Source organism: Arachis duranensis, chromosome 4, assembly GCF_000817695.3.
Source record: "Arachis duranensis cultivar V14167 chromosome 4, aradu.V14167.gnm2.J7QH, whole genome shotgun sequence".
Lineage (NCBI taxonomy): Eukaryota > Viridiplantae > Streptophyta > Magnoliopsida > Fabales > Fabaceae > Arachis > Arachis duranensis.
Genome location: NC_029775.3, coordinates 85,793,435 through 85,799,577, shown reverse-complemented (window position 1 = coordinate 85,799,577; position 6,143 = coordinate 85,793,435).

The window sequence follows — 6,143 nt, the reverse complement described above, 5'->3', positions numbered from 1 at the left end:
TATGTCCCATTACGTCTTTCCGAGTACTCATGAGTCTTCCTTCACCGCAGACATGGCCGTTCTACTATGGTGCATCCTCACAGACCAGCCTCTTAATTTACCAAGACATATCCAGAATGCTATGAAACATGTGCAAATTGCGGGCAACCTACCTTTTCCCGCCTTGGTCTCTGATCTCATCTCAGCAGCCGGAGCCCCCTACAGAGCTGGAGACACCAAAGCCATACTTCCACGGATGATCAGTATGTCCCTAACGGGAGATATCTCAGGCCACAACTTGCCACTACCAGCCAGTCCACAGAGGATGCTGCAGCTCCTCCACCATCTACTAGTCAGCTGCTGCACCAAATACTGAAGCGATTGGACCAACAAGAAAAGAAAGCAAAGCTCCAAGAGCGCCGCAACCACCGCCGTTTCAAATACCTCAAGGAGCTACTTACAGGCAATCACCGACCCGATGACGATCCAGGCACTCCGGACTCCACTTATTTCACCAGCACAGGGAGCCACGATGGTCCCGACTGTGGAGACACTGCCACCAGCCCACCACTGTTCCTGCAGATGGCACCGAGGACGGTGCAAATTCTTAAGTGTGGGGAGGTCGGTCAGTACCTGACTTCCGGAGGTAATTTTTCTTCCCTAAACACCAATAAATTAGGATATTTAGTTAGTTTTTCTTTCTTTTAGAATAGGATAAATTACATAGTAATATATTAGTTGCATGCATGTTCTACTTGATTGAAAAGACAATAAGTTTCTTCTAAAACTCTATCTTTGGAACAAAATTTCACTAATTTTAATTAAAACTCTTATGTTAAAATTGCTTGAAGTTGTATTTGGAACATGATTTTTAAAGCTAAAGAACACACAACCTGTGAGATTTGAGCCTTTATGCATGGTTACATTATTTAACCATATTTGTTTTATTCTTGTGTGTTTACTTCTCTATGATTGTAACCTATATTTTGTCCCATCTTATATGTCTAATGTTTAATATATTTATATGCTGCATATGATTGAGGCCATTAATTGTTTAGCTCACTTATCCAAATTAAGCCTACCCTTTCAATTTACCTTTGTTAGCCACTTTGAGCCTTTAAATCCCATTTGTTATATAATTTACCACATTACTAGCCTTAAGCGGAAAAACAATTGTATACCCCTATTTGAATCTTTGATTAGTTTAAGATAGAATTATGTGTACTAATTAAGTATGCGAAATTGTGGGGATAAAGGATAATAAGGGAGTGTATCATGATAATATAATGGGAATTTGGACACCTACTCATGTGAAACTATAAGAATAAAAAAAATCTATGTGCATTGATTAGTTATGTTTATTTTTATGTTATGTGAAAAAAAATTACCCCAATGCTGAGTTAAGAATCCAAAGATCAATGCATGTATGATAAAATCCAATTAAATAGTTGATACTAGAGTATGGAATGTGAAAGAGAATTCTGGGTAGCTAGGTACAAACTCCATAGTTATACAAAATATATAGGTTATGTTAGAGTTTGATTTAATTAAAGATTCAATTTATAAGCTCAATTAACCATATATGTATCCTTACCCTTACCTTGGCCCCATTACAACCCTGAAAAGACCTCATGATGTTGCATTGGTATATTAAATGTTGTTGATTGGTTAGGAGAAGAACAAAATTTAGGGACCATGATTAGAGAAGGATAGAGTGATTACCCTATACACGGGAGAGATTAGAGTATACATTCATCATCAGTGAGGGTTCAATGCTTGAAATTCTATGTTCCCCGCTTTCATGAGCTAACTTCTTGCATTTTTATCTGTTCTTACTAAATGAGAATTGAATTAGTGAAACTTAGTTTGTCATTGTTTGAAGAGCTTATTTATTCTTGATCAAGTGAACAAGAATCATATAGCTGCATTCACATATATAGGTTGTATTGCATTGCATAAGTTTTTACATGTTCCTACTCATTTATTCTATCTCCTTCAACTAAGCATGATGACATGCTAATGTTTAAGTGTGGGGAGGTTGATAAACCACTATTTTATGGTTTACAATGTGTTCAATTGTGTGGTTTTATCATGGTCTTTACCCACTTATTCATATAATTAGCATGCATTTATATTTCCTTCCTAAAGTTATTACATGATTGAAAACTTACTTCCTGGAGACCTTTAATTAGGTATTTTAAACCCCTTTATTCCATTCGATGCCGTGATCTGTGTGTTAAGTGTTTCAGACTTTATAGGGCATGAATGAGTGGGAGATTAGGAAGGAAGCTTGCAAAAATGGAAGGAATACAAGAAATTGAGGAGATGACCAGCGAGAAGTGACGCGTACGCGTCAGCGACGCGACCGTGCGGAAGAGAGGAATCCTCAGTGACGCGGCCGCATGAATGACGCGGACGCGTGGATTGGAAAAGCAGAAGCGACGCGGAGGCATGGACGACACGCCCACATGGAAAAGCAAACCGCCGAAGGACGCGTCCGCGTGAATGATGCGTCCGCGTGACGTACGCGATTTGCAGAATTTCAGAAGTCGCTGGCAGAGTTTCTAGACCGGATTTCAACCCAGTTTTCGGCCCGGAATTACAGACTAGAGTCAGGAAACATGTAGAAACGAGTGACAACAATTTATTCTGCATATTTTTAGTTTTAGATCTAGATTTACTCCTCCCCTAGATTTTTATCACTTGACATTCATAATTAGGATTTTTGGAAAGATTTTGGCTTTAGCTTTTGAGAAGAGTCTACCTCCGGTACTAGTCATCTTATTTTGTTATTTACTTTTTATATTTATTCTTCCATATTTTTAATCCCTCTAGAGTTGACTTTGGCTTATTTTAACAAGTTATTAATATAGACTATTTTTATTTTCAATTAATCCTTTCATTATTGTTTATCATGTCTTCTTTTATTTTCACCATTAATTCTGTGAATTTTATAATTATGATGAGTGAGTAGTTCCATGACTTGATTGGGGATGATTGAAAGGAACCCTTGAGTTGATCTACCCAAGAGAGAAATTATAATTGGGTTTATTGTTGAATCACCCTCTAATCATTAACTCTAGTCCTTCCCAAGGGAGAGGATTAGGACTTATGACTAGAAACCGATTTCCAACCTGCTTGAATTTCCTTTACCTAGTAAGGGTTAACTAAGCAGAGTGACTTCCAATTATTAATTAATCTTGAGAGTATTTCAACAAGAATAGGGCTTCCAACTAATCTACCCCCAGTCAAGGCTTTTATTTAGAATTAATTAAATTCTCTATTTTAATTTCCTGTTTACCAACTCAACCATTTTTGAAAACACCCAATTGATGAAATAACACATCTCTCTGCAACTCGTTGGGAGATGACCTGGGATTCATACTCCCAGTATTTTAATTTTCAATTTTGTGACAACCCCTTTTTAAATTGATAAGCGGATTTTCACCTGGTTAAGGATTGTACTTGCAACGTATTCCTATTAATAAATTCTTAACTCGCCAATTTCTACCACGTCAAGCCTCCGCATGTTATCCTCCAGATTCCTTATCTCTTCTTGAAGATCTCCTATTTCCCGTTGTAATGCCCTCACACGAAGGTAGTTGAAGTCCCTCACCTCCTTACCCGTTTTTTGTAGGAGAATCAACAGCATCATGAAAACGGCGTCTTCCCTGGCATCATCCTCAATGGAAGAGTACCTACCCTTGGCGCTGACGTCTACCCCGTATGGGTTTCCTGGAATGATAACACTGAAGGCATACAACGGTCTATGATCACGGTAAAATTTCTCCTTACGGAAGAAACATGAGGCGAGGATCGCAGTGTCATAGCAATACATCGTCAGCCAAAGTTCCATGCTGTTGTTAAGGGTGATGTGATGAGATGTACTCTCATCACTTGGAAGCATCGGGGCTCCTATTCATTCATAGGCTAGACTTTGAATGGGATGGGTTATTTTTCAATAATCAATAACTACAAATTCATAACAGCATATGAAACGTTCTTATAGTGGCATTTGTAAGTGACAGAAGGAGACTATTACCACCAACAACGGGAGCGACGCGTCCGTCAGTGGTTGGGAGCGTTCGGGGTGGATGCGGAGGAGACTCCACTGTGCCTGTCTCAGCTACAATTGCCTCTCTGTCTGCCCGTAGCATTGCCATCCTAGCTTCATAAGCGTGGAGTGCAAGAAGATAACTATTGAACCCCTGGTATTTCGGTTTTGGAAGGTTGAGGATCTGCCTATTGGCTTCGTCGAATGAAGCATATACTCTGGTGTTATTTCCCTTTGTTACAACGAAGAACGTGAAATGCTGCATGCTGCGCTCCATGGTGCTGTCGAAAACTATGTTGTAGGTAGTATTTCTGTTGTTTGGGGGTGCAAGGGTTTTATAGCTGAGTTTTGAAGAGCATGTCATTTTTTGGATTGTCGTTGCAAATAATGTCTTTGGAGGTTGATGGAGACTTGTTGGGGAAGATTTGGGACTGCAGTTTTCGAGATATGCGCACACAAATTCAAGGAGTTGGTGTGGTCTATTCATCGACGTCGCATCACACTAGACAGAGCCTGTACTTGACTACCTAGTTAACGCTCAACACGTTCTACAAGAAGTGTACCGTATGCAACTTGGAGAAACCTAGCGGTGGGGGCGTATTCCAATTTGTGAGTTTGGCTGTGACAATTCGTGGCACTTTAGTCATGATCCGTCCTTTGCAATCAATGAAGCCTCCACAATCTTCCATGCCATAAGTTAATCTATTGAAGCAAAATGAAGGGATTCCATGTGATTTCACGATAAGAGCAATTGGCCGAAAACACTTCAATACCCTAACAAAATGTCCCCCTTAATTATGGGGCCTACAATAGTGGAGGGGTGTAGGATTGTTCAACTAAAATATGTAGACGAATTGCATAAGGAGTAAGGGCATGTGTTGGGCCCGGGACCACGTATGATATAGGTTGAATTCCTTACTTGGCCTACCTACATTCCGCATGCGGATTGAGTACATTTCTTGTAGTTGGCTTAGGAAGGAGGGGTGGGATACAATCATAAGATGAGGAGTGTGCTTTGCAATGCCCTAGTTCAAGATGTGTCAAGGAATCAAGTTTGGTGGAGTGATTTGACAGCATATCTGGTTAAGGGCTGTCTGGGGCAACTTCGGCATTGGAAGTTGAATGATACGACATGAGTTCATAAAATTGGTCTGTAACAAATTTGAACAAATACGTCTATTAATCATGTATTGCGTTAGTTATACGGGTATACACGACTATATATTTATACAATTCGTATATGCTTCAACATTGTATTCACGCAATCAAGGTCGTTCGTGTGGTGCGTTAGGAATTGTCTTCTTCAGGGCATTGCAATCTTAAAGAGAGGAGGAACGCGACATACCGCACACCAAGGCTTGGTCCCTGACAAACCCCAATTTGACGGTTTATCTTGTATCAATTTTAGGGGATTTTGTAACCTTTTACCCACATTTATCCAATGAAATAGCATGGTTTTATAACTTCTCCTTTAATTGTGCTTAAGAGTGAAAACATGTTTTTTAGGACTTAAAATAGCTAAATCTAATTCTCCTTGATTCCATTAGATGCCTTGATATGTTTGTTAAGTGATTTCAGATTTAGGAGGCAAAGATTGGATCAAGGGAATGAAGAAAAAGCATGTAAAGTTGGAGAACTCATGAAGAAATGAAAGAACCGGAAAGCTGTCAAGCCGACCTCTTCGCACTTAAACGAACATAACTTGAGCTACAGAGGTCCAAATCATGCGGTTCCAGTTGGGTTAGAAAGCTAACATCCGGGGCTTCGCAACGATATAAGATTTGCCATAGTTGCTACACGTATGGTGGAGCGCACGCGCATAGTACGCGCACGCGCCGTTGCTGCCACCTAGTCCACTTGAAGCAAAACGTGGCCAGCGATTTTAGAAGCCTTGTGGGCCCAATCCAACTCATTTCTGATGCTATTTAAGCCAAGGATTGAAGGGGAATCAACATACTTTTGACCATTAGTCATAGTTTAGTTTTAGAAGTAGTTTCTAGAAAGAGAAGCTCTCACTTCTCTCTAGAATTAGGATTAGGATTAGGATTAGTTCTTAGATCTAGGTTTTAATCTTTGCTTTCTTCTACTTCTACCTTTCAATTCTTTGTTG